This window comes from Athene noctua, chromosome 3 (assembly GCF_965140245.1).
Source record: "Athene noctua chromosome 3, bAthNoc1.hap1.1, whole genome shotgun sequence".
In the NCBI taxonomy this organism is placed as follows: domain Eukaryota; kingdom Metazoa; phylum Chordata; class Aves; order Strigiformes; family Strigidae; genus Athene; species Athene noctua.
The window spans coordinates 87476481-87485515 of NC_134039.1; the positions used below are offsets into that span (position 1 = coordinate 87476481).

The 9035-nt window shown below is 49.7% G+C and overlaps 1 long non-coding RNA gene across 1 annotated transcript; it reads right to left on the minus strand.

The window, feature by feature from the left end:
• Positions 1-2285: 2285 nt before the first annotated feature.
• LOC141959479 (uncharacterized) lies at positions 2286-8832 on the minus strand. Its single transcript, XR_012633447.1, has 3 exons — positions 7560-8832; positions 5266-6674; positions 2286-2842 (listed from the first exon to the last, which is right to left on the minus strand). It is a non-coding gene; the product is annotated as an uncharacterized LOC141959479 (long non-coding RNA).
• Positions 8833-9035: the final 203 nt, after the last annotated feature.

Consider the following 9035-nt stretch of genomic DNA (forward strand, 5'->3'; position numbering starts at 1 on the left):
GAGCAGCAATTTGAGGAGCTTCGAGCTGCCCCTTAATTACCGCTAATGAGGGGTGCGGGGGGGCCCCGTTTGGGGAAGAATCGCCTTATTTAACTTGTACATTTCGGTGGGGTTTTAATTTTTTCATTATTATTTCCAGCCCATCGCTCCCCCGCCCCGCCTAAGCCCGGCCTAACCCCGCGCCTCCTCTGCCCCACACGCATCCCCAGCGCTCCAAACACCCGAAAAACGCCCCAAAAAAGAGCCGATTTTTGGGGGGGCTGCTCGAGCTTTGTCTTCCTCTCCCGGCCGGAGCAGCGGCGCCAGGGAGGGATTTTTGGGTTGAAATTTCAGGGAAAGGGGAAGGAAGCGGGAGGAGGGCCCCGCGTTCCCCTTTTCGCCCTCGCTCCGCGCCGTTGGGTTTATTCTTTTATTTCCATTTTTTCCAGGACAAATTTGGGTTCAAAAAATATATTTTTTTTTTTAGTGTTCTCACCCCCCCCCCAAAAAAAAAAAAAAAAGGAGGAGGGGACTTTCCCCTTCGCTCCTTCCACCGAGAAACGAAACCGCCCGCGCTGGGCCTGGGGTGGGACGTCGCGTTCCGCTCCCGGCCCCCATTTCCCTTTTTTTTCACCTCTTTAATTTTTCAAGTTTTGGTTAAAATCCCCCCAAGATCGCCTGGGTCCCGCTGCCGTGAGAGGGAGCGCTAGGCCCTGGCGACGCCGAAGCCACACGGTGGGGGGGGGGGGTGAGGATTTTGGGTGGGAATTCCTGGAGTTGGCGCTTCCCAGCCGGCTGCCCGGGGCCGTTCTATTTTTAATTATGATTAAAATCGCAGCGACACGATTAAATTTTGGGGGGTTTTCACCCGGGTTTTGCCCACAGGACCGGGGAGAACCTGACAACACCCACCCCTCAGCCTCCGCCTGCAGCTGCCCCAAATCACCCATTGATGAACTCATTAATTAATTAAGGGGGGACAAGACACCCCCTTGGGTAGTGCAGATCAATTTCCGACACTTTTTTTGTCCTTAATTTGGCCAATTTGTGGCATTTTCCTGTTCGTGGCAGTTCACTTCCTCAGCGAGACCGTGGTGAGTCGCCCCATTTTTCTCTGCCACCAACACTGATTTTTTTTTATCTTGATTTTTTTTATCTCGATTTTTTTAATCTCATTTTTTTTCTGTTTTTTTTAACCTCTGTTGGTTTTTTTTTAACCCATTGATTTATTTTTTTTTTTAACTTCTCAATTTTTTCCCCCCCCCCAATCCTCATTTGCCCTGGTTTGCCCAAACTCAATCCCATCCCGGCGCTGAGCGTCTTTGCAGATCTTCCAAAATTAAAAGAACCCCCCGAAACACAAAAATATTTGAGGGGTGTGGGTGGGTGTGACAAATGTGTTTGATACTCTCCAAAAACTCTGGATATGCCCCAAAACCACCACCAGGAAACTTTTTGCCACCCGGTCTGGGATCACTGGGGTGGGGACAAGGCGAAAGGAGAAAAAATTGTGGGAGGCGATGAGATAAATCCGAGGATAAACCGCCGCTAAGTTCACGCCAAAATTCTTCAATATTGGAAGGAAAAACTTCAGGTTTTTCGTTATCTCAAACTTTTCCTCCCACAGCGAAATTTTGGCATCTCGGCCACGCGGTCGGCGCCTCGGAGAGGAGCGGCGAGTCCCTGCTCCTCACGGGGTCCCCACAGCACCTCAGCTGGTAAATATTCATCAAAACCAGGCGTTTTAACCCAAATTCACCTTCCCCAGCGGGCGCTGGTGGTTTTGGAGGCGGTTTGGGGTCGGGGGGTTGCTCGGGGCTGTGATGGGGCTGGAGGAGCTGCTCCACGGGGCAGGGCAGGAATGTGGGAATTCTCTGGAAAAAAAAAAAAATTTAAAAAGTAAAAAAAAAAATAAAATTTTTAAAAAATTATTTAAAAATAAAAAATTTTTAAAAATGTTAAAAATTTTAAATTTTTTTTTTTTATTTTTTTTAAAATTTAAAAAGTTTTAAAACATTTTTTAAAAATTTAAAAAAAATGGAAAAAATTTAAAATAAAAAAATTTAAAATTAAAAAAATTTTTTAAATTAAAAAAATTAAAACAAATTTTTTTAAAGTTTTTAAAAAATAAAAATAATAAAAAATTTAAATTAATTTAAAAATTAAATTAAAAATAAAAATTTAAAAAATAAAAAAAATTTAAATTAAAAAAATAAAAAATTTTAAAAATTAAAAATTTTAAAAAATTTTTAAAAATAAAAAAAATAATTAAAAAAATTTAAAACAATTTAAAAAAATTTTAAAAAATTTTTTTTAAATTTAATTAAAAAAAATTTTTAAAAACTAAAAAAAATTTAAAAAAAAAAAAGCGCTGCCAGTTCTGAAAAAAATAAAGTTTGGGCTGTTTCAGGTGACAAGAGCGCGTAGGGAGCCGCGGGATGTTTCTTTTTCTGCGGGGGTTCACGTCGGGCCCAGCAGGAGGGGGTTGCTCCGGGGAGCCCCTTCGATTTTTCCCAATTTTCAGATTTTTCACCCATTTTACGCGTGGTTTTGTGATAAAGAGGGGGGGGTTGGCCCCCACTGGGCTCCAGCCAAGGGGCCTGACTTGAGGAAAGAGAGCAGCAAGAGCGGCCTTGTCCCGCCGGGGGGGTTTTTCCCCTGTACAAAGTTTTGGTGCCGTGGATGTTTTACCCGCTAATGTTGGTTTTTCACCATTTCTGGTTGTTTTCCACCATTCCGGGTCGTTCCCCGGCCCAGAGCCGGGCGCAGGGAGCAGAGGAAGGACCAAGGAGGAGCCGCGGGGGGGTTCAGCGCAAGAGTCACCTTCGTGGTTTCAGTGGTTTTCATTAAAGCAATCTGCGCCCTTGGAATTAAAAAAAAAAAAATAAATATATATATATATAAATTTTGTTTAAAAAAAAATTCAAAATTTAAAAATATTTTCAATTTTTTAAAATGCATTTCTTTAATTTAAAAAAAATTGTTAACAAACGTTTTTAACTTAAAATAACTTAAAAAGTATTTTTATTTTTAAATGTTAAACATTTATTTTTAAACGTAAAATAACTTTAAAAGTATTTTTATTTTTAAATGTTAAATATTTATTTTTAAACGTAAAATAACTTAAAAAGTATTTTTATTTTTAAATGTTAAATATTTATTTTTAAACGTAAAATAACTTAAAAAGTATTTTTATTTTTAAATGTTAAATATTTATTTTTAAACGTAAAATAATTTAAAAAGTATTTTTATTTTTAAATGTTAAATATTTTTAAACTTTTAAATTTAATTTTTTTGGTTTTAAAATTTTAAAATTTTTTGGTTCTAACATTTTTATTTTAAAATTTTAAAAATTTATTTTTACATTTGAACGGTTTGCTTTTTAACAGTGCTTTTTGTATTCTAAAAATTTTTTTTATTTTTCAATTTAAAAAACGGTTTATTTTTAAAAACCTTTTTTAAAACAATGGTTTTTAATTATTAAAATCTAAAAAATATTTTCTAAATCTTAAATTTTATTTATTTTTAATTTTAAAATATTGAAATTTCTACATTTTTGTCTTTTAATTTTTTTAAAAAAATTTAAAATATTTTCCTTTTTTTTTTTAATTTATTTATTTATAATCTTGGGGGGGGGGGGCCTAAAGCCCTGCAACCCGGCCAAGATCCGGGGGGGGGGCAGGCGCTTGGCAGCTGCCCCACGAGCTGGGGACTGGGAACCCCCCGTCAGTGGGGTGAGGGGGCTGCCCCCAGCACCCACCGCCCAGCTTGCTCCCAGTGCTCCGCGTGCAGCAATTTTTTTTATTTTTTTTTTCTTTTTTTTGACTTTTGAGGCCTAAAGTGGCCACGAGGAGCCCTGGGCCGGCGGCCACGCGCGTCCCCCAGCCCCCCCCGCCCAGCGGGAGCAGAAATCTTTTTTTCCGCCCAAACCCCAAGTCCGTTTGCATCGTTTTTCAATCAAAGAGGAGGGGGGGCCCACGCCGCTCCCCCGGGAGCACCCGGCGAGGCCGCGGCCGCCGTCCACGTGCGCCCGGTGCCGGGACAAGGACATTGTCCGTCCGTCCGTCCGTCCCGCGCTGGCCCCGGGGCTGGCAGCTCCCTCGCGTTGCTGCTCCCTGACATCACCCCCCCGATCCGTTCCCCTCCCGCTCGCCCTTTTCTCCCCCAACTCCCCCACCAAGGCGGAGACGCGGCTTCTCCCGCCTCCCAACCATGGGTTATTATTTTTTTTTAATTTTTTAAATTTTTTTTCTCTAAGCCGAGCGCTGGGACGTTGGGTGGGGGCGCTCGGCCTCGTCTCCCCCATGGCGGGGTTGAGCGGTGGCCGCCGTGGCGCGGGTGCCGGCCCGGGCGAGCGGCCAGCTGGGCCGGGAGGAATGCCGGGACGCTGAGCGCAGGGGCCCCCCCCGGCTCCGCGCGGCCGCCGCTGCCCTAAAATAGTCGGGAGGATTAGCTGGGGGCATTCCTCTGCCCCCCGCCCTGACCCCGGCCACACGTTCCTCCCGGCTTTATTCAGTCCCGGATTTCTGCTCCTCCCGCCGCCCGCAGAAAAAACACCGGCCGGGGGGTTGCGAACGCCCAGGCGGGTTTTGTCAGGGTTTGTTCCCCCGTTTGGGTCCCAAAAAAGCCCCAACCTGGGGTCAGGACGAGGCGCGGAAGCGTCGAAATAAATTGGGAATGAGGCGGTGGAGTGAGTTGGGGAAGGTTGGGGGGGGTTTGGTTTCTTGACACCGTCTGGCCATGGGCGGAGGGAAACTGAGGCAGGGCCCTTCCCAGAGAGACACGTGGGGACAGCGGCGGAGCGGCCTCGGGAGGGGCAGGGCCGGTCGTCCTGCGCGGGGACAGTGGAGTCGTGCTCTTGCTGCCGTCCTCGGGCCCACGGAACCCCAGAACCATCGGGGTTGGAAAAGCCCTCGCAGCTCCTCCAGCCCCACCATGACCCTCCCCCTGAGCGTTCCCAACTGCCCCAGATCCCTCAGCGCTGGCTCAGCCCGACTCTTCAACCCCCCCAGGGATCCCGGGGACTCCCCCCTGCCCTGGGCAGCCCATTCCAACGCCCAACAGCCCCTTCTGCACAGAAATCCTTCCTCAGAGCCAGCCTGACCCTGCCCTGGGCAGCTTGAGGCCATTCCCTCGGGGCCTGGCGCTGGGGCCTTGGCTCCAGAGACTCATCCCCCCTCTCTGCCCCCTCCTGGCAGGGAGTTGCAGAGGGCCAGGAGGTCTCCCCTCAGCCTCCTCTGCTCCAGACTGAACCCCCCCAGTTCCCCCAGCCGCTCCCCAGCAGACCTGTGCCTTGTACCACGGCCTTGGTGCTTCTCCAGCTCCTTTGTGCTTCTCCAGACCATCACGACTCTTCTTCCAGGGCTGTTTCTCAAGGGCCTCACAAAGGTTTTAAGCTAAAACCAGAACCTAAACCGTGTCCGTGACTTGGCATCGGCAGCAGCCGTGGGCGGGATGATCGATACTCCCGCAGACTAATAAAATTCCCTCTTCCTCATCCAAATACCAAGGTCATCTTCCCCTGAACCCCTCTGCTGTCCGGGGCACGTGACAAAGATTAAACAAGCCTACGGCTGAAAAGTGAGTTAATAAATAATGCGTTCTCCTAATTCTCTGCTTTTGGTGGGTTTTGAAGGTCTAATTTTTCAGCACTTTCAAAAGGCAGGACACCTGACTGACCGCCGCACAAAATGGGAACCGTGCAAAGATTGGGTTTTATAGACAATTTGTGGTCGTACCCTTTCCGTACCCTTTCCCGGGTAAGGTTGTGAGCAAGACAAGAGCTGTGGAGAAAGGAAATCTCTTCTGTCAGCGCTGTCGCAGCGGACAAAGCAGTTAAACGTCGTTGGCCAAGCCAAACCCGTGGGAGCGAGGGATCAGGAACCCTCAAACTGGAAAATTAAGGTAAAATCCTCACGAGTGGATTTTACCTCGTGCAAAATATCGAGGAGCGAGCAAGAGTGTCCAGCTCCAACGTGTTGAGGTTTTTTCAGAGACTCTGAAAAAATGGAAGAACTAAACCCAGAAAAGACGAAAACGTCCCGAGAGTTGGAAGAAAAGGTCTTTTATGAGTTACTTCGAGCTCAGGGTTTCTTCAGCTCATCAAAAAGGAGAAGATTGAGTCGCTGCGAGAAAACGTGACGTAATAAAACGATCTTAAAGCGTTGGAGAAAAATTGAGGAGTTGCAGGAGGAAATGGCGGCCGCGGCGTGAAAACCTGGATGGGACAAACGGGAACGGAGACACGAGGGCGACCGATGACGGCGCCAGGCTGCCGGGGAAGAGGCTCCACGTGAGGCAGGCTGACTGCCTCCCGCCCTTCCCGTTCCTGGGAGGTGTTAGACTCGTAGGCCTGACCAGCTCCGTCGGGATTAAGCACCGAGTTAGATTTAGGAGGCTCTGAGCATGGAGATATTTTCATCAAGTAAAACTGTCCGGGCTGAAAGGGATCCATTGGTGTCTGGATCCGTCTGTGCCTGGGATGAGCTGCCAGGCCCCTGGGGAAGGGCCCGGTGCCAGGGGGGTGGCCCCTTCCTCAGCCTTCGTCCCGGGGAGCCGTGCGGTCCTTGGGGGAAGCCCAGATGGGCAAATTGGGCCGCTCCCAGCTTTCCTCCGAGCCCTTAAATCATGTTTTATAAGAGCGTGGACTCTGTGATCCTCATGGGTCCCTTCCAACCTGAGGTATCCTGTGATTCCTTGTAAGGACAAAAAAAAAAAAAAAAAGGTTCCAGTGCTCAAGAAAATCTTGAGAACACAAACGTTATGAGGAAACACCCCTCCCCAAGCCACCTTTTATTTAAAAAAAATAAATACACCTCCCAATTTTAAAGCCTGCTCAGGATCATGTCACATCAGAGCCGCTCTACCGAACACAACCCACGTTGGAGACGGGGCTGTGGCCTCACACACATGGTTATTTTCTCGAGATTTTGTCAGAGATTAAAAAAAAAAAAGGAAGACGAAGCGTTTTCCAAGGAACTTTCACGTAAAGCTTTTTTTTCTGTTCGTGACTTAAGAGTTGGGATGAGTTTTTAAATGTCAGCTGGCCGGAGCAGCTTTTCAAATTGTTTACGGTGACACAGAGGGTGGGAATTATCTCAGCGCACTGTAAATATCTGGTGTGAACATCTGCCACGGGGGCCTGGAGAGAAACGCTCTCCGGGTACAATCCATCTGACCTAATTTAGGCATTTACTTTCGGATGAGATGAATCACGCCCTGGAAAGCGCCTATTTCTTTCCAGTGACTCGGAGGGGGGGTCTGGGCGGCCAGCACAGATGTGGAGGCGCAGAGCTCATCGCAGGGACGGCAGCCAAGGCCGTGAAGTCACTCTGTGACGGCCCCGCCGTTATTTGGCCACGAGGTGCCGACGGTCGGAGGCGTCACGGGCCGCTGGGAAATTCAATAGCAACGTGATGCTGCCGGGGGGGGCGAGCCAGGAAAACGGGATCGGGGGTGTCCGAGACATTCCCTCCCCATGGGGTCACACCTCGTTCCCGAGCGGTGAGTTTAAACCCGAGTCATTCCAAATGCCACGCAGCGTTTGCAAACCCAAATTGAAAGATATTTATAAAACTTACCGTCGATTTACCGGCACAGGATCCCGGCGCTCCTCGGGGTTATTTTTGGCTCGATGCGGTCACGGCGCGTTCGCTCGGGGCACGTCTGGCAGCGCAGCGGGGAGCTGCACGGCGAGGATCGGGGGGCTGGAGCGCGGCCAGGGAAGGGGCCGGGGAAGGAGCGTTGTGGGGAGCGGCTGGGGGAACTGGGGGGGTTCAGTCTGGAGAAGAGGAGGCTGAGGGGAGACCTCCTGGCCCTCTGCAACTCCCTGCCAGGAGGGGGCAGAGAGGGGGGATGAGTCTCTGGAGCCAAGGCCCCAGCGCCAGGCCCCGAGGGAATGGCCTCAAGCTGCCCAGGGCAGGGTCAGGCTGGCTCTGAGGAAGGATTTCTGTGCAGAAGGGGCTGTTGGGCGTTGGAATGGGCTGCCCAGGGCAGGGGGGAGTCCCCGGGATCCCTGGGGGGGTTGAAGAGTCGGGCTGAGCCAGCGCTGAGGGATCTGGGGGAGTTGGGAACGCTCAGGGGGAGGGTCATGGTGGGGCTGGAGGAGCTGCAGGGGCTTTTCCAACCCAGATAGTTCTGGGATTCTAGACCATAAAGACAACGTATAGAATTGTGTTGAGAACAAGATACTTGACAACTCGACAAAGTGACTAATCAATTAACTTGGCAATGAAACCAACTTTGGAGTGTCCTTGCAGAACTGCCCTCATTTAATACTAAAACCCACACCCCCAGGTCAAAAAGGCCCCTGCCCAGGTTAAGACCCTTCCCCTGAGCGTGCGCAGTATCAGAAGCATTAGTCCAGCCACGTTAGAATTGCGTGATAATCAGTAACCAGCCCGTGGTTAAAGGTGCGTTGCACTAACTTCTGATTTTTGTGTCTATATTTTTGTGTACATAAACCCCGCTGTCAGGGTGCTCAACTCGTACAAAATTCCACTGAGCACCCCAGCCTGAATCAATGCCCGTATCTCTCCTGAGCGTGTCAAGAGGATGTCAAGGGATCTGGGGGAGTTGGGAACGGTCAGGGGGAGGGTCATGGTGGGGCTGGAGGAGCTGCGAGGGCTTTTCCAACCCCGATGGTTCTGGGGTTCTGTGAAGATTGGTTCATTGCCCACCAGGCACGGATCTGCTTTTTGGGGAACAGCTAGACTTGACGATTTTAAGGGCCTTTTCCAACTTAACTGATTCCATGATTTAGATATGTGGAAGCCAACCCGGCCCATGGAGCAGCCCCTGCTTAAAGAACTCCCCAGTTCTACGGCCGGTCCCGGCACCCCGCAGGGCCCCTTGTGGCGGGACGGTGCCGCCTGAGGGGCGCCCTCTCCTCGCTCAGGGGCGTTTCGGGAGGAGACGCCGAGCGGCGTCCCCAGTGCTATGGCAGCGGCCGGTCCCGCGGCGCGGCCCTGCCCGCCGGGATGGCGGGGGAAGGTGTGTACCCCCTTCCTCCACCCCCCCCAAAATGGCGCCCCGCCCTCCGCCATCGCCGCCCTTTT